Raw genomic sequence first — 20657 nt, 5'->3', positions numbered from 1 at the left:
ACCCCTTGTGAGCTAATGCCCTAGAATCTATAGTCTTAGATAATCTGCTTAAACTTTCCTGGACGAGCTCCACTTGCTGTTGTCTCACAGGGTCGTTGATTTGAAGAGTCAGATTCTTCAACATTTCAGCCATGTTAACCACTTGTCCCTTGAGTTCGTTGACTTCTTCTTGACTTGCCATTATCTTCTTAGCTTTCCTTTTTTGACCGATTGGTTTATCAAAAAGTTGAACTTGAATAAAGGTGTTGTCTTTGATTAATCGTCCTTCTCTCCTTGACCAAGTACTGTGGAAAAGGAAATTAAGGGATATTCATTGTTAATTATTTGACTCAACTCTATTCAATATGCAATGGATAGAAGAAGGTAGGAAGAATGAATATTGTGACATGGGGAAAGCATGTATAGAATGGAAAGATGATGTAGATGGAGAAATATGAAAAAATTAGGAATAGAATGTACCCCCAACTCAAATGACGGAAAAAACCGACTCATGTATGAATCTAAGACATGGTCATGGTGACTATATAAAGTGAGCGCTAACACTAGTGAGTGTACGTGACATGTTAAGGCTCTTGTGTAAGACCATGCGGCTAGACTATGTGACTAGACTGAATTAAGGACTTAACAAAGGTACTGTATGTTAATAAAATAATCAAACTGATTAGCAAACTGTTTAATTAGACTCGTCGTGATGACTCGAGTAAGAATCTGGACTGTCGCCGGAACAACAGAACTGTCGCCACAGTTTGAAGCTTGTCGCCAGACGACAAATTTGTCGCCAGGCGACAAACAGTAAACTACGGCGCCACAGCCCAAACTTCTGCGCCATTGCTGGAACATGAATCTGGGATTGTTTCTAGTAATTTTACTCTAAGGGGACATGCCTACAGTGATACTAAGTCAGATTGATTGCTTTATTAGTCTTTAATTAGTCAAATTAATTAATTAATTAGTTAGACAAAGTCCTTTTTAGTCATTAATTAGTTTATTTAGACTTAAACACAAGTTAAACAAACGGTTAGCACATATAGGGTATGCACAAGCAAAGGATGCACAAATAGTTCAAATAGTCACAATATGATGCAATGAGTTTGCAACCTAACCATGGCTCTAGTTGTTTAAAGTTCGAGGATATGGGAATTAGTCAAAGAGGGTCCATGGTTATGAGACCAAATGCATCGCGCAGAAGCCTTACCTTTGGAAGGGTTGGTGCGTATGGATGGGACCCCGCAAGTTAAAAATTTGCTTCCACGGTTTGGTGGATTCACAAACTCGGATGTACCCGTCGTTGCCAGGAGCGTTCGATTAGGTAGATGGAGCGTGAACCCCTAGAGGGTTATGTCCATATGTAGAACACATATGGGTTTCAAAAAAAAGAGAAAAACTCAATCAGGAAGTAGAATCGAGCCAACGGTGCTAGAAATGGTTAAAACAAGAAGGCAGAGTTCTAGCTCAGTATTGGAAGAACTTGGCGCCAGACTACATGGACTGTCACCGCAAAAGTACCCCTGTCGCCAAGCGACAGAACTGTCGCCAGGAGACAAAATCACTTTACAGGCGACAAGCCCTGTTTTCTAGACGCTAGTTCCTACATGCCTCAGCAGGTATCTACGTTCTTAGAATTTTCTAGATTTCGCAGCATTATTTCAATTCTAGTTGTGAAAGATATTTCTCAAGTTTCCTACGTGTAAAAATCCTATGTTTTTGACTCATTTCGGATGGTCTATCCAATGAGGACCTTTTTTTATGCATATGAGAATAATGCTAATCAAAAGTACGCACATGAAATACTTAGAACTTTTCGAGTCTCATCCACTCATTCTAAATCATTGCCAAAATAAATTTTAGGAATTAAAATAGAAATCCTCCCCAGTGGAATCGCCAAAAAACTATAGGGAATATTTCAAGCATTACCCCAAACTTGAACCCCACTGTGATCATACACTTAAGCATGGTGGCATCCAAAGGGAAGGAAGCTAGAGCAAAAGAGTCGCCAACAAGTTTTAGGAACTTGTAAATCGTTCATAAGGTGAAGGTTACACCCCTTAACGATCCATGAGATTGTCAACTCCAAAAGGTCTTGAACCAAATAGGGTTCGGGGATGAAGGTACAAATCCAACCTAAAAGAGATTGAACATGCCCTAATAATAGGCCTCTACTTCATTCTACCCGTATTCATGTGCACTTTCTGACTAACATGCAAACATTAGATTAACCCTAAACTTGTTTAATCTATGTTGGTTGAATATTAATGCACAAACAAAACTATTATTGGCGATCACTTGAATTATAATCATATTAGCCTAAAAAAGATTATTAATTATCTTATTAAGCGTGATTACAAGTACAAAATACCTTTAAACATGCATAAAAGGCGTGATCAAGCAATAACAATAATATAAAATATATCAAGCAACATAATAATCATAATAATTATAAAAATAATCATGTTAAAGCATAATATTAATAGCAAGATCCTAGGCATGATACTAACAAGATTAATAACAAACCCTAGCATGTCACTAAACATAAAAAATCAAAGCTTTAGCTCTAACATGATACTAACATGATATTAAGAAAGAAAATAAGAAGCATCCTAAACATGATACTAGAAAGCAATAAAAACATCCTAACATGATACTAGGAATTAATAAATAATAAACATGCTTTCTACAAGAATAGAACAATAAAACTACATACTTTGATGCCTCATACCTCTTTCTAATAACAAAATACATGCGTTAGTAACTTTAAGGAAAATATAAAATCAAATAATTAAATTAAATAATTGAAGTAGAGATTAGGGACCAAACCCTCAGAAATTATAACCTTCGAACTCGGCTAGGTGTGTCTAGATCTTGTGAATGCGGAATTTTGTTTGTGAAAAGTTGGTTTAGAAAGAGAGAGAGAGAAAGAAAGAGATGATGATTGTTGATTGTAGATTGTAGATGAATAAAAACGGAGGTTCAGGACCCTATTAATAAGAAAACAGTCCGGAAATAGGTAGAATTTGATAAGAAATAAAACTCCACTCTGTCGCCGCAAAACCAAACTTATCGCGTGGCGACAAGGCTTGTCGCGTAGCGACAGGCCTGTCGTTTGGCAACAGCTGGGATTCCTATGCGCTTTCAAACACGGAGTCCACTTATCAATCAAAATTGTCGTGTAAAGTCCGTATGAAAACTGAAATCGTATTTTCATAAAATAATATTTTATTCCAAGTAAAACTTATCAAAATATAATTATTAATTCTAATTTTATTAGGACTTAAGAGAACCTTCTAGAGAATTCTAGAAGACTATAATTAATTCTAATAACCTTAGGAATAATTATTAACATTGGGCCCTCCCCTAGATCATCGGGCCGCATGTAAAGATCAACCGGGCCCAGTTTATTATTTTGGCCATAACTTCCTCATTATTCATCAGAATTGGGCTTATAATATATCGTTGGAAAGCTCTTTGCAAGCCCCATCCAACTACACTATTATTGGACCCTTGTCATGGACCAAAATAAACTGGATTGGCTATTTTCATAAAATAGAGTTGTTTTTCGAAAACAGAAAGAAAGAATTTTTAATAAAAACCAACCGCAACACCTGACCTTTCACACTTTCACCTTATTCGATTATCATTCGACATGAAAGGTATTCATCACTGGGTTTGGTTTTGGGGAGACACAAATGGGTGTCTACAACTACGCCTCTTCCCTTTTTCACTACGGGATAGAGCAAGGGAGTGGTAACGAGATGAAGGTATTGGTTCCTTTGATACGTGGGACAAGCTTGTCAAGGCCTTCCTAGTCAAATTCTTGGGGCAAGAGAAAACTGCAAAATTAAGGAACGAGCTATCTACCTTCCATCAATCCAATGACGAATCCCTATATGAGGCATGGAGAAGGTTTAAGCGATTGCAGAGACAATGCCCTCACCATGGTATTCCAGAGTGGATAAACAAGTTAAATTTTACTTTTGATGATGGTACTTGTTTGAGAATTGATGCTACTAACCCTTTGGTTAATAAGTGTGTCTCTAATAGAAATCTTGTGAGCAAAAAGGACAATATTCCACCACATGATGGGTTTCGCTATATCAAAGTAAGCTCGGATACAAAGCACATAAACTCTGATTTGAAGGAGCCGTTTCGAGGTGGATATATTAATGAGCAATACCACGGAGTATCTTCTCTGTGTGGTGACCCAGGTTGAGCTACTAAAGAGGGGTCGAGCTAAAGACCTTGAACAAGCGCTAAATGGGAGGCAACCCATTCCCTTTTTTGTTTTATTTTCCCTTTATTTTCTTTTTTCTTGTTTTGGTTTTTTTTAGTGTCTTGGGGATATGATGCGACATTATTTTGAGGGCAATCCCAGCTTCGCCCCTAGATATGATCCCTCCTCTGGCTAGAAGGGCCTAGTTTTCTCTTTCCCTTGCTTGTTCTTATTCTATATATGTTCACATTGAGGACAATGTGAAGTTTATCTTGGGGGAGGTATTACTTTTTTCTTTGGGTTGTTTATTTAGTGTCTTTATACGACTATGCCGCGATGATGATAAGTAATATATGTGTTATTTTAAAAATTGAAAAACTTGTTTTTGAAAACCCATTCACTAATTGGCTTGGAATTGAACTTGTTTGTTGCTAGAATTGTCTCCCCACTTGACCAATATGGATAGCTTGAGTACCTATGTGAGACTTTTGAGCCATTATTGACTGGTACATCTTATTTCAGTCATTCTTTTCATGTGTGTTAGATTTTCCTTCCTGTAATTTGATTCTTGGATTTGCTTTGCGATTATTTGAGACTTATGATGCAATGTGGAAGAGTGATTGAAGTTCCTTTTAGATAATTAGAGCCAAAACTTCTTAGGTGCTTGATGCTTATTCTATTTTCTTTTTATTTTACATTAACTCTTAGGATGAACCAATTTGAGCCATGATTCCCCTTCTTTAACGCCTTATATTTTATGCCTTAGAGCCTTTTGTAGGTTTATTTGATGGAGAATCAATGTATTATTTATGCCCTATTTAATTGTGTTTGGAAAAAAAAAAGTTAGAAAAAAAAAGAGCAAAAAAAAAACAGAAAAATAAGTTTGTTGATGCTCTAAGTTTCAAAAAGAAAAATAAAAAGTAGAAAAAAAAGAGAGAAAAAAAAGATGAAAAAATGAGAAAAATGTGAAAATTTCATAAGAATTCGAGTTGGAAATCCATAAAGAAGAAAGAAAGGAAATATTTGTCATAGACATATATGTTGTCTTGTGAAGAAAAGTGAGAATAAGGGCATTCTTGTAAGTTGTGCGGAGGAAATAAGGTCGGTTTGAACCCGACATTTGGCTATGTAGTGGGATTAGGATTTTTGTTATTTTTGAGCACCACATTCCAAAATGACGTCGTCTAACCCCATATATAACAAAGCCTACCATTATTTAGGATCTCATAACTTCCGTATTTGCATCATCTTTTTACAAGTGGAGAAAATCTATAAGCAAATCTACAGAGGACAATTGCATCAACTCGATGCGCATAACTGCAATTAGGATGAGTGATTTCTTATTCTAACCCTTGTAAACACATGAGTGGCTTGTTTGTTTTATTTTCATAACTAAAGTGAGATGCTATTCATATATGACTGAGTTGGTTGGGGGAGATGTGTGGAAAGATTGGTTGTCAATTCCGAGTGCTTGAAGTTTTTGGTGGTTTTATAATCAATGACTTGCATTTTTTGTTTTTCACTTGGTTTTAATTCATTGGCACATATATTCTTGCTTGAGGGGCTATCTTACTCTTCTTGTGTTCCATGTTTCAACTCTTGAGGACAAGCATTGGTCTAGCTTGGGGGAGTTTGATAAGTCGTATTTTGTACGTGTTTTTAGAGTCTTTTTAGGTAGTTTTCGAGTCTAGATTAGTTGTTCATGGCTTATTTTGGCTTGATTTGGTTTAGTTGTGATCATACGATGCTTTTATGGGTAGATTCGTTGTTTTTGATGTATTTCAGGATTTAATGAAGATTTTTGGAAGTTTTACGAAGTTGCGTATCGTGATCATAACTTGAAATTCAACTAGAAAGCCAAAGTTTGAAGTTGAATTCATTTAAGGGTAATCTCCAGCCAGACACGCCCATGTCACTCAGAGACATGGACATGTCAGTGTGTTTTGAGAAGGCAGAAAGTTTCTTCGTTTATCTCTTGTAATTCAAGATTTGGTATTTTCTTATTATCTTTAATTCCTTTTACTATTAATTATGTTTTCTTTAATTCTTTTTATTGTTATCATTAATATGTGTGAGTAGTTTCCTTATTCCAAGATCTAGCGGAACCTAAATATGATTGATGCATGATTTAATTCTTTAAATTCTCTAATGATAATTGTAATTGATATTCTTAATTGATTGTGCTCATGCCAATACTAGATTAGGGATAATTGGTATTGTTATTAAGCATTGTTTTAATCGTAACGGGAGTTGGGTTTTGACGGGTTTGAATAAATCAATTAAGGGTTTGAAGTTCATCACGGGAGTAGTCACTACCACAAAATAGGGAATAAGTAACACATTATATACAACTGTAAAGTTGGATAGGTGATCTCTAGACATATACAAATCGCCTATATGATGTATCCCAATTTTATACTATACAATATAGATCGCCTCTTTCAGTTAACCGTTCTATAAGTATTAAAAAAAAAACACAATCCACCTAACCCTAAAAACATAACAGAGTAAGCCACCTCCTCCATCTCATTTTCTCTTTCTTTTCTTAGATCTAAATCATCAGATCTTCCCCCAATCCCCATTTTCCTCTCATTCCCTCTCCTCTTCCCCATTTAAATCCTTATGCACCGTACTGTTAAGCCACCATAGAGCCTCAAGCGTCCACCACCAACCTTCAAGTGTCACCACCGAGCCTCAAGCGTCAGCGAGCCACAATCTATAGAGCGTCCAACAACGATAGATTGTTGTTTTTGTTGTTTTTGGTTTCAATTTAAATTTCTAATTATAATTTATTTGTTGTTTTTGTTATTACATAGATCTGTTCTACTTTTAGTTATTTTTGGTTTCAATTCAAATTTCTGATTATAATTTATTTGTTATTTTTTGTGATTCAATTGCATTCAAATCAGTTTCAGCGAAGTGGTAATGCTCCGCTCGAATGCCGCCGTCGATCAAGTCGTATAAGTCACCGTCGTTAGATCTGGGTCCGTTGAAATGAGGTGTTGCTACTTTAGAACAGATTGTGAAGTCTAAAGATGCATAAAGTTACAGTATATGAAGGGTAATCTCATTTGTGTTCGAATTTAATGTTTAAATCCGTTTTTTGGTTGTTTTAAAGTGATTAATATGATTTTTATGGGTTTTTTTTTCGATCTATAGTTCATGATTTAATTCTAATTCAAAATTTTGATTTTGATTTTATAATTTTGTTTTATTTCTCAATTACGAGTATTTTAGATCTGTTTTGGTTTTCATGTTATAATTTTATAACTTCTGATTTTCATCTTTTATCAATTGATTTTTATGTTTTATAATTTATGATTTTCACGATTTTATCAATTGATTTTCATGTCATAATTCCGATTTTCATCTCTTATCAATTGATTTTCTTGTAATAATTTTTGAATTTTATCTTTTATCAATTGATTTATATGATATAATTGGGAATAATTTCTTATTTTAAAACTTTTGATTTGCGGGTGTTTGGTACGGTGCAGGCTTTCTATTTTTGAGGTTGGTGGAAGCGTGCTGACCTGGTTGTGGATGATTGCGGTGCAATTCAAGTCGATGCACTTCGATCTAAAGCTGTTAGCACATTGATAATTAGTTAGCTATGTTAGAAACCTTGTAACATAATTTTTTTTCCTCAAAGATTGAAATACTTGTATTTTAATTTTTTTATAAATAAAATGTTATTGTTATGGTGTTTCATTTATTATTATTATTATTATTATTATTATTATTATTATTATTATTATTATTATTATTATTGTTGTTGTTGTTGTTGTTGTTGTTTTAAAATAATAATAGTAATACTAATAATTTATTTTTTTTTAAAAAAAAAGTGATGAATAGAGAGCGTCTATCTATGATAGGCGTTCTGGTTTTATGTAGCTATAGAGCGTCTTTCCTAAGAGGACAGCTCTCTTTTCCTTGTTGTTTATTCACTTCGTACCTTAAATACGAAGCACCTATCTTAGATAGGCGATCTGTATTGTGTTATATATAGAACGCCTCTTTGCGGCGTTATATAGACTTTATAGGGCACTTCCTCAGAAGAATGCCTCTGAGGCGTTCTATATTGCTTGTTTTAGGCGTTCTATATTCATGTTTTTGTAGTAGTGAGTTGAAAGGATGACTATGAAGTTAGAGTAATGTGTTCAAAGTCTTTAATTTACATGATTCCACGGAAGTAGGCTTGATTGTGATTAGAGAAGCCATTGATAACTCAGGAGAGACTATTGGTACTATTCAGGGATTACTTTTCCTCTTTAATCAATTGAATTATATGTTAGGGGTAGAACGACTATTGCATTAATTGTATTCGTGGTGATGCTTGATCTTGGATGTTTTTAGTATTTGATCTATCATATTATTTAGTTTAATCGCTCTTCCTTGGTATTAGTTATTAATTCTCACTTATTTGATTTGGTTACTTGCTTAGTAGTTACTTGAGTCTATTTAATTAGTTGAACCATAGTCTCTTGGGATCCGACCCTTACTTGCCCATCTACATAGTAGTGGTTAGGCCTTTCCATGTCGCGGTTAGACATTGGTGTGGGTGGAGTTGTCCCAATCCACTCGCACAAGGTATCAGAACTTATCCTTGTGATTAAAGGAGTGATACTTGCGGGTTTTATAGATTCAAACGATCAAGTATATTATAAAACATTAACCAAGGGAGATATTATGAGCTTCCCTCACTCATTACTTGATTTCCAAGTTAATGTTGGTAAATTCCTACTCTTTCCTTTGTTAGCCTAAACAATGCAAGCCCTAATTTTCAAACTACTACCACGAAATTCTCTGTTTGCCAATAACTTACGTACGGACGTGATTGAGAAGATTACTTTACTTGATGCTACACAAGCAAAGAAGTTGAAGAGCATCTTTGGCGGCATTAATTGAATGTTCTCTATTGATGTGTTGTTTACATAAATATGTTCCTGTATAAGTTATATATATTATCATTCATGTAAAAACGTACGTGAAATTATCGCTGACAAGTACTATCACCCATAAAATTAGTGGAATCGTTTAGCATCAAGAAAATCGAGATAATTACGCAATTCAAACGATTCTTAATTAATTTATTAATATAAAGTCATACGACATCTATTATTTCAATTTTAAAAGTGATGTATACAAATTTTTACCTTGTTTCTACCCTTACTTGGAATAGTACATTTATTAGCATGTACAAGTAAAAATAAACATGTTGTATACTTGTAGGGAATATTTCAAGCCATCCTAAACTTGAACCCCACTGTGATCATACACTTAAGCATGGTGGCATCCAAAGGGAAGGAAGCTAGAGTAAAAGAGTCGCTAACAAGTTTTAGGAACTTGTAAACCGTTCATAGGGTGAAGGTCACACCCCTTAACGATCCATGAGATCGTCAACTCCAATAGGTCTGGAACCAAGACTGGAAGTTCGGGGATGAGGGTACGAATCCAATCTAAAAGAGAAAGAACTCGCCCTATAAAATAGGCCTCTACTTTGCTCTACTCGTATTCATGTGCGCTTTCTGACTAACATTCAATCAATATGTTAACCCTAAACCTGTTTATCTATGTTGGTTGAATATTAATGCACAACAAAACTATTATTGGCGATCACTTGATTAATAATCTTATTAGCCTAAATAAGATTATTAATTATCTTATTAAACGTGATTACAAGTACAAATTCCTTTTAAACAGGCATAAAAGGCGTGATCAAGCAATAACAATGAATAAGCATCAAGCAACATGATAATCATAAATCATAATAATTATAAAAATAATCATGTTAAATCATAATAATAGCAAGATCCTAGGCATGATACTAACAAGATTAATAACAAACCCTAGCATGTCACTAAGAAATAAAGATCAAAGCTTCAACCCTAACATGATACTAACATAATGCTAGGAATTAATAAATAATAAACATGCTTTTTACAAGAATAGAGCAATAAGACCACATACTTTGATGCCTCGTATCTCTTTCTAATAACAAAATACACGCGTTAGTAACTTCAAGGAAAAGTATTAAAATCAAACAATTAAATTAAATAATGGAAATAGAGATTTGGGACCAAACCCTTATAAATATCAAACCTTTCACGTCTGGGGCGAAGGCAACTTCGAACTTGGCTAGGTGTGTCTAGATCTTGTGAATGCGGAATTTTGTTTGTGAAAAGTTAGTTTAGAAAGAGAAAGAGAGTATCAGGAATTTCTTGATTAGAGTTGGTCCTTAAAAATGGAGGTTTAAGTAGGCTATTTATAACGAAAATCAGCCGAAATATGATAAAAAAGAATCAGAGTTTCAAGAAGAATAAAACACGATCCTGTCGCCACACAAGCCTCTGTCGCTGCGCGACAGACGTGTCGCCGAGCGACAGGCCTCTCGCCAAGCGACAGCCTGTGGTGCGGCGCTACAGGCAGTTTTTTCACACGTTTTCATATTTTTGATAAAATTAAGCGCACGAGGGGTAAAACTGTGATTTTATTTAAAACACTTCTTTTATTCTAAATAAAACTCAAAAAACTCAATTATCAATGCTAATCACATTAGGATTCAAAAGAACCTTCTAGAAGATTCTAGATGACTATAATCAATCCTAATTGCATTAGGAATCATAAATCATAATGGGCCCTCCTCTAGATCATTGGGTCGCATATAAAGGTCAAATCGGGCACGGTTTAGTATTTTGGCCATAACTTTCTCATTATTCATCGGAATTGGGCTTATAATATATCGTTGGAAAGCTCTTTTTGAACACAATCCAACTACACTATTATTGGACCCTTTCCATGGACCAAACTAAACTGGATTGGCTATTTTCATAAAATAGGTTTTCGAAAACAGAGAGAAAGAAGAGAAATAAAAACTAACCGCAACACTAGACTTTCCACACTTTCACTTCATTCGATTATGATTCGACATGAAAATTATTCATCACCGGCTTTGTTTTTGGGGAAACACAAATGGGTGTCTACAAAAGCCCCCACTTTGACTGAGTTTGGAGAAACGCAAGTTTCGAAAAAGAAAAGTCAAAGTAGCGATAGGGACGGAGAATGATTCAGAACGTTCTGCGATCCTAAATCATTCTTATAACGTCGATACCTGCAAACTAGCGTTAGTTAAAACAGATAAAAGAGTTAAGAAACGCGTATCTTGCACCGTCGAGCACTCGTCTCTAGGAATAATCGATTTGTTGTGTTTGCTGTTGTGACAACTTTCCACAAGCTAGGGAACGCCATCCTGTCGCTTTTGACGATCTCCCTCAAGCTAAGGGATACTGCCTGAAGACTGATACGCTTGTAACTGCCTCCAATCCTATCGAAGACTGCTTCGCTTGAAACGATCTTCATTGCTTTGTGACCATCTTCCGCAAGCCAGGGAACATGATTGAAGATTGCTTCGCCTAAAACCATCCTTAGCTTTCTGACAACCTTCCACATCCTAAGGAACGCCGTCTAACAATGTTGCTACATCTCGAGCTTCTTTCTTGAATCATGGTGACAACCTTCCCTAATCATAGAAAATGTCGTCGAAGACCGCCTCATGACGAACCGTTTTTCCAAAATCAAGGTGATAATCTCCACAATCTTAGTGAACGCCGTCGAAGACCGCCCATCTCGTCCTATCTTCTCAAATCTGTGTGACAACCTCCACAATCTTAGCGAACGTCGTCAAAGACCGCCAATCTCGTGCTATCTTCTCAAATCTGGGTGACAACCTCCACAATCTTAGAGAACATCGTCGAAGATAACTTCGCTTGAAGCCATCCTCAGTTGTTGCGATAATATTCCGAAGAAAATTACCGAAGATCAACGCCTGTCAATCCTTAATGCTGCTTGAATTTTGTTGTTGATGCTTTGGGTGATGACAATCCTCTTTTCTTCAGGAACAGTTGTCAACACGACTATTGTATGATGTATGACAATCCAATTCAGGGAAAGTTGTCAATGCCACGTAACAATCCATCATTGGAAATGTTTTTACGATGAAGCGACAATCCGTATCTCTGAAAATTTGCCAAAATCCAATTTTGGGAAAAGTTGCCAATGCTTCGTAACAATCTGTCATAAGAACTTTGCTACGATCGACAATCCACATCTTGGAATATAACTCTTGAAAGAAATCCACCTTGGAAATTTGCCAACGCTATGCGACAATCCTTTTAGGAAAATATTGCCACTATTGACAATCCGCGTCTTGGAACATTTGCAAAAAAGAGTCGACCGACAATCCACTTCGGGAAAATTTGCCACTTACTGAAATGAATGACAATCCACGTTGGGGAACCTTTGCCGAAATTTATGATGAGTAGAGACCTACGACAATTCTTTGTGAAATTTTTCCATAGGGAACTATGTGTATGACAATCCAATCTTGGAAAAATTGCCAAACAGAGCAAGAGCACGACAATCCACGCTTGGAAACATTGCCAGAGATGACAATCCAATCTTGGAAAAATTGTCGTATAAGTGCTTGCTTTTGAACCGATGTCTTGGTGCTTGTAATGAGCCAATGCTTAGGCGCTTAAGCTAAGTAAGACGATCGTCGTCAGGTCAATCACTTACTGCGATTGTAATTAAGTCGACTACTAATCATGTCAATTTGCTTATAGGGGCTAACTGGCGTACCAAGGAACCCGAAATTGTTGTATGAGGTCCGCACAATCCAATATGGGGCCATGTATCTCATTGCTGCTCCGGCGCACGCTGGAAACCGCTGTCGTTGCGTCCTCTCTCTGTCGTCAGGCGACAGATTTTGTCGCCAGGCGACAGCCTTGTCCTCTGACGCTGGAATCAGGTTTTCATTTGCGGTTTTTCGAAAAAATCCGGAAATGTTCTTGCTTACTGAAATGTACCTGCATTTATATTTTGGACTATAGGACTTTGCTTATCTCTCTTTAGGGTTGACCTAAGACTTAGTGTTGCTTGCCTCATTGAATTGACATGACTCAAGGTATAAACTTGACTTAATGATGACTCACTTCGTGTGACTCGTGTGTGCGTAGTGTTGACTCATGAAGCTTGATATGTACATGGCTCGAAATGCAGAAAAACAAAAATTTCCGTCATTTTTGTGGAGGGTACCGACTTTCTCCCGAAAAAGAAAGACGTAAAAAGGAAGAAATTTTTTATGGTGCATGTTGAATGAGCTTAGTCAAACGTTGTTTGATACTATCTCTCAATGTGCAAGGATTAACTCATCCTAGGCTATCCCAATTGTTGACTCAATAATGAAAGTATTTGGGTAACTTAGGCACGGAGGCTAAGCACTTCATACTTTGTGATGCAATGATGAGTGATGAGTGATTTTGTTATGACAAAGTATGCTTCAATGTTGTGTTAAGATTTCATTACAAAGGGTTCATAAGGGAAGGACTATTTGGTCATGTATCTGTGATGTGTGTGAAAGTAACACTAAGGTTAGGCCGCAAGGGCTAAGTGTGCGGAAAAAGTGTTTTGAGAAAAGGCAAATGATGGTGACTCTCAGGTTGGGTAAGCTAATAATGTACGGATCAAGCCCTCAAGTCTAGCTCTAAATGGAAAGGGATGAGCATAGGAGATCTCTTAATGTGTATCAATTATGAATGTAAATATGAATGCATTTTTATTGCGGCCGCACCTCGATGTGAGGTTGCCTACGTATCCGTTAAGAATCAGGCCGAACGTAGCTCTAGCCGAACCTCGCACAAATATGTGTGTACTTCAAAGAGGTCTTTTAAGGGTTGTAACGTGGTTAGGCTAAAGGTTGAAGAAGAAGGGGATAAAAGGCTCAAGACCCTCGATAAGCCCCCAAGGTGTGCAACCTTGCTTTTGAATCTTTATATTTTTATGCTTAAGACTTTTAACTCTTTTTTAGCTCTCTTTTCTTTTTTTTCGCTTATATTTTGCTCTCTCTTTTGCTTTTGCATTTATTTTATTTTTATAAGTGTGGGCAATCCCGATCATGCGGTCTATCACTCACATGGCATTCATGTTTCTCAGGCACGATACCGAGCACTCGATAAGAAACGCAATCTGAGACGTGTTCATATCAAAGACATATCCATGTTAATGACATTGGAACACTTGCCCTTTTTGTACACTTTTATCATTTTTGCTTATTTTATTTTTTTTGAGATTACTCAAGCTTTTATTCTTTGAAAATTGCATAAATTGCACATTGTCCCATCCCAAGGTTAGGTAGATGTGGGTTGAAGAAAGAAAGGTCTATCGTTAGACGAGGCTCAAAGTGGTTTATCAAAAAAGGATGGTATATTTGAAAGGGTGAAGATGATATGATGGCTACAAGGGGTGCCTCAAATCATTGGTATACCTTGTGCTTAGTTCGACATGTATTTTTTTTTTATGCGATGCAATGATCATATGCAAGGAAATAAATGCTCATTTTATTAAAAGGAAAAAATCCTACAAAATAAATCTAAGGAAAGTGAAAGGGCCTATGATAGACTTATTGGGGAAAGGAAGAATAAAAGAAAAATAGAAAAAGAGGTCATGAAATCTTATCGTTGAAGCCCGCCTTTTATCTTTTTCTTTATCATCACTCAGTCTTCTTGCTAGCTAGAGGCAATGGGATCTTGTTTGCTTCTATGAGATCTTGAAACTTGTAGCATTCATCGGTGGTGTGACCATTTCCTTGATGGTACTTGCAATAAGAATTGGGATCCCATCTTGAAGATCGTTTTTCTGGCGTTGGATCCTCGGTAGGGCCAATAGGTTTGATTAATCCTCGATCATAGAGACGGTCGAAAGCAACATCATAGGTCATTCCAATGGGTGTGAGTTCTCTTTTGGGTTTCTTTTTAGATCCTTGATTACCCATGGTTAAGACACCGTTATGTTCAAAGGTACTAACATTATTACTAGAGTGGGCGTTTTCAGAAGAAGAAGGATTGTCGTTCTTCTTTCCTTTCCAGCCACTATGGTTACTATTGTTAGTAGCTTTTTGCTTTGCGAGGTCATCTTCGATTTCGATACCGATGTCATAGACGGCCTTGAAAGTATTTAAATTATGTTGATATTTTAAATGCTTCGAATACTTCTCTTGGAGATTCTTGATAAACATCCTTACAGATTCTTTTTCGGTGGGCACCTCAATCATCTTAGCGGAAGTTTCCCTCCACTTATTAAAGAAAGAAGTAAAGCCTTCATTCTCTTTTTTGTCTTAGCATCTCAAGTTGTCTATAGTCGGTTTCGACTTGAATATTACACTTATATCTGTCAATGAAAGCGTTTTTTATTCCATCCCAAGTGGAGGTTTTCTCTTTATCAAGAGAAAAGAACCAATGTTGACAAACGGTTTCTAAAGACATTGAGAATAAAGAGTGAAAAATATTCTTATCAATCCCCTTAATATTCATTATAGTTTCAAATGCCCTTAAGTGAAAGTAAGGATTGTCCGTTGGCTGGAACTTAGGGATGTCATTGGCATTGAACTTCTGCGGAAGAAGCTCCTTGTCCACTGAGACCCCTTATGAGCTAATGCCTTGGAATCTATAGTCATTGGATATTTTGCTCAAGCTTTCTTGCATGAGCTCCATTTGTTGTTGTTTCACAGGGTCATTGATTTGAAGGGTTAAAGCCTTCAACACCTCAATCACTTTAGCCATTTGCTTCTTAAGCTCATTGACTTCTTCTTGACTTGCCATTATCTTCTTAGCTTTTCTTTTTCGACTGACTGGTTTATCAAAAAGTTGAACTTGAACGAAGGTGTTGTCCTTGATTAATCGCTCTTCTCTCCTTGACCAAGTACTATGGAAAGGGAAATTAGGGATAAGTTTTTAATTATTTATTTTGACTCAAGCTCTATTCAACATGGAAGAGAATGTGGAAGATAATGGGATTAGATTGGACCCCCCACTCCAATGACGGAAAACGACTCATGCATGAACCTAAGACATGGTCATAGTGACATATACAAAGTGTGTGCTAAGACTAGTGAGTGTAGGTGACATGTTAAGACTCGTGTCATGACCATATGGCTAGACTATGTTACTAGGATTCAAGCAAAGACTAATTTAAGACCTCACATATATGCATTAAACTGGATAGACTATGGTATTTTAGTCATAACTATTTATCTGTGACTCAGATTGGGACGAAACCAACGCCTAATAAAAGACAGAACTCGGGGGTACAGATCCATAGTTGTACGACTTTTAGTTCTTCCTAAAACTCCGGCTATGACCAAAACAAGTTGACGCTTGTGCAGTATACGGGAATAAAAAATCCGGGTTGACTCAAAGGAACTATGACTCGATTTTAGACATATTTATTTGCTCAAATTAATTAATCAATTAATTAAGCAAAATCCTTTAGCCATTGGTTAGTTTATTAAGACTTATTTACAAACACAAGTCAAACCAAACGGTTAGTTTAGTCACATAATAAGTATGCACAAGTAGTCACAATATGATGCAATGAGTTTGCAACCTAACCATGGCTCTAGTTCTCTAAATTTCAGGATATGGGTTAGTCAAAGAGGGTCCATGGTTATGAGTCCGGATGCACCGCGCGAAAGCCTTACCTTTGGAAGGGTTGGCGCGAATGGATGGGACCCCGCGAGTTAAACTCGCTTCCATGGTTTGGTGAATTCAACATTCTCGGATGTACCCTTTGTTGCTCAGAGTGTTCAATCAGGTAGATGGAGCATGAATTCCCAAAGGGTTATGTCCATATGTAGAACACATATGGGTTTCAGAAAAGTGAGAAAAACTCAATCCGGAAGTAGAATCGAGCCAAAAGTGCTTGAACTGGTCGAAATTAGAACTCATATTTATGGCTCGGTATTGGAAGAACGCAGCGCCAGCCAACAGAGACTGTCGCCGCGATATAGCACTGTCGCCTGGCGACAGAACTGTCGCTCGGCGACAGAGCCATATCTTCGGCGACAGGCTCTGTTTTCTAGACGCCAGTTCCTACATGCCTCAGTAGCTTTCTGTGTTCGTAAAATTTTCCAGTTTTTCACAGCATTATTTCGGTTCTAGTTATGAAAGATATTCCTCAAATTTCCTACGTATAAAAAATCCTATGTTTTTTTAACTCATTACGGAAGGTATTTCCAATGAGAACCTTTTTTATGCATATGACAATAATGTTAATCAGAATTACGCACATGAAATACTTAGAACTTTTCGAGTGTCATCCACTTATTCTAAATCATTGCCAAAATAAATTTTAGGAATTAAAATAGAAATCCTCCCCAGTGGAGTCGCCAAAAACTGTAAGGAATATTTCAAGCCATCCTAAACTTGAACCCCACTATGATCATACACTTAAGCATGGTGGCGTCCAAAGGGAAGGAAGCTAGAGTAAAAGAATCGCCAACAAGTTTTAGGAACTTGTAAACCGTTCACTTACACTCCTTAATGATCCATGAGATCGTCAACTCCAATAGGTCTGGAACCAAGACTGGAAGTTCGGGGATGAGGGTACGAATCCAATCTAAAAGAGAAAGAACTCGCCCTATAAAATAGGCCTCTACTTTATTCTACTCGTATTCATGTGCGCTTTCTGACTAACATGCAATCAATAGGTTAACCCTAAACTTGTTTATCTATGTTGGTTGAATATTAATGCAAAACAAAACTATTATTGGCGATCACTTGAATTATAATCATATTAGCCTAAACAAGATTATTAATTATCATATTCAGCGTGATTACAAGTACAAATTCCCTTTAAACATGCATAAAAGGCGTGATCAAGCAATAATAATGAATAAGCATGAAGCAACATGATAATCATTAATCATAATAATTATAAAAATAATCATGTTAAATCATAATAATAGCAAGATCCTAGGCATGATACTAACAAGATTAATAACAAACCCTAGCATGTCACTAAGCAATAAAGATCAAAGCTTTAACCCTAACATGATACTAACATGATATCGATATGATATTAGAAAGCATAGGAAGCACCCTAAACATGATACTAGAAAGCAATAATAACATCCTAACATGATGCTAGGAATTAATAAATAATAAACATGCTTTCTACAAGAATAGAGCAATAAGACTACATACTTTGATGCCTCGTATCTCTTTCTAATAACAAAATACACACGTTAGTAACTTCAAAGAAAAGTATTAAAATCAAACAATTAAATTAAATAATGGAAATAGAGATTTGGGACCAAACCCTCAGAGATGTCAAACCTTTCACGTCTAGGGCGAAGGCAACTTCGAATTTGGCTAGGTGTGTCTAGATCTTGTGGAATTTTGTTTGTGAAAAGTTAGTTTAGAAAGAGAGAGAGAGTATCAGGAAATTCTTGATGAGAGTTGGTCCTTAAAAATGGAGGTTTAAGTAGGCTATTTATAACGAAAAATAGCCGAAATATGATAAAAAAGAATCAGAGTTTCAAGAAGAATAAAACACGACCCTGTTGCCACATAAGCCTCTGTCGCCGCGCGACAGACTTGTCGCAGAGCGACAGCCTTTGGTGCGGCGCTACAGGCAGTTTTTTCACACGTTTTCATATTTTTGATAAAATTAAGCGCACGAGGGGTAAAACTGTGATTTCATTTAAAACACTTCTTTTTATTCTAAATAAAACTCAATTATCAATGCTAATCACATTAGGATTCAAAAGAACTTTCTAGAAGATTCTAGAAGACTATAATCAATCCTAATTGCATTAGAAATCATAAATCATAATGGGCCCTCCTCTAGATCATTGGGCCGCATATAAAGGTCAAATCAGGCCCGGTTTAGTATTTTGGCCATAATTTTTCATTATTCATTGGAATTGGGCATATAATATATCGTTGGAAAGCTCTTTTCGAACCCAATCCAACTACACTATTATTGGACTCTTGCCATGGACCAAACTAAACTGGATTGACTATTTTCATAAAATAGGTTTTTGAAAACAGAGAGAAAGAAGAAAAATACTAACCGCAACACTAGACTTTCCACACTTTCACTTCATTCGATTATGATTCGACGTGAAAAGTATTCATCACCGGGTTTTGTTTTGGGGAGACACAAATGGGTGTCTACAATACTCCATCTTAAAACACTTCTATTTTATTAATTTCAATTATTATTTTTCCTCCTTTTCCTCTTTCTGTCTTTCCTCTCTCTTCTCATTGGTAACCCGTATCTTCATCTGTTCATGAGCTAATCACTTCATCACTTTTTGTTGCTGCTTGAATGAGGCTCAAAAATCAATATTAATGAAAAAAATTGGCTTTAGATAAGTAAGTTTGACAACATTGTCTATTTTATTGGCTGATTAGATGTTAAAATTTGAATTTAATATCATGATTCACATTCCAAAATAAAAAATAAAAAAAGAATAAATAATAATCGGTGAAAAAGTTTAGTATAATTTCATATTTTTGCAAAATTTCTAGAATTGGTCGATGTTGGAATATTTGCTTCAAATTGTTACTGGTTAGTTAACTCCTAATATATAGGATTATGCTCTACTAATTTTTAGTTTGTATTAGTGGAATCATAATATTAGTGAGGTAATTTTGTGGGTTATTGTTAGCATTAATAATGATCATGGAATCATGTTTTTTTTTCCATCTCTCTCTTCACGAATTTGAAGAGACATGCTTCAATATTTACAAATATTGAAGCAAGGGGGTGTGTTAAGAAAAGATGCTTGAAAATGTTAATAGTTACTCCATATTAATTAAATTAGTCAATTGTTAATGGTTAGTTATTATCCTAAATAATAGTAGCAGTTTGGTAGTATTGTAGTTAGAATTACGGAGTAGTAAGTTTGTATAGTGTAGTGGAGTAAATCGTGGTACATGATTGCCCACTAACTTGTTCATGTTTCCTATATTTTTGGCAGTAGTTAGGAAGTTGTTAGCTTGAGATTAGGCTTATTAGGAGTATTAGTTTTCTGCCTGTATAAAGGCTATTATTATCTGTTTTATTTGAATGAGAAAGTAGTTTTATTTTCAAAAAAAAACATGATCCCACGATCATTGTTCATGCTAATATTAACCCAATAAATTACCCCATTAATATTATGACTCCACTAACACAAACTAATACTTAGTAGAGCATGCATATTCCTATATATTAGGAGTTAACTAACCACTAACAATTTGAAGCAAATATTCCAATACACCCCCCTGCTTCAAATTGGATTACAATGACTATCCGATCTTCACGATTGACCTCGACGAAATTTACTTTTGCTTTTACAACATTTTGTGATGCACATCTCATCACCCACACAATTCTGCTGGTGCACAATATCACCAACATGATATTCTCGGAGCACTTCTCTCCGCACAACTAAACCTCGACATTTTTTTATTGATGCACTTCTCATTAATTAATCAATCTTGTTAATGAACATATTCACCAACTTACCTTCAATAGAGCACATCTCTCCATTAATTCTCTTTGACATTGTCGTTCAATTGACCATGTCACCTTACATCATACAAAAAAATTTGGTATTATCTTGAAA

General features: G+C 35.9%; 1 non-coding gene across 1 annotated transcript; it reads right to left on the bottom strand.

The window, feature by feature from the left end:
* Positions 1-3832: 3832 nt before the first annotated feature.
* On the bottom strand, positions 3833-3939 carry LOC145580352 (small nucleolar RNA R71). Its single transcript, XR_014099415.1, has one exon. It is a non-coding gene; the product is annotated as a small nucleolar RNA R71 (small nucleolar RNA).
* Between the last annotated feature and the right edge of the window lie 16718 nt (positions 3940-20657).

This window comes from Chenopodium album, chromosome 14 (assembly GCF_948465745.1).
Source record: "Chenopodium album chromosome 14, dcCheAlbu1.1, whole genome shotgun sequence".
NCBI lineage: Eukaryota > Viridiplantae > Streptophyta > Magnoliopsida > Caryophyllales > Amaranthaceae > Chenopodium > Chenopodium album.
The sequence above is the reverse complement of the archived record's forward strand: the minus strand, read 5'-3'. Positions and strand labels throughout refer to the sequence as shown.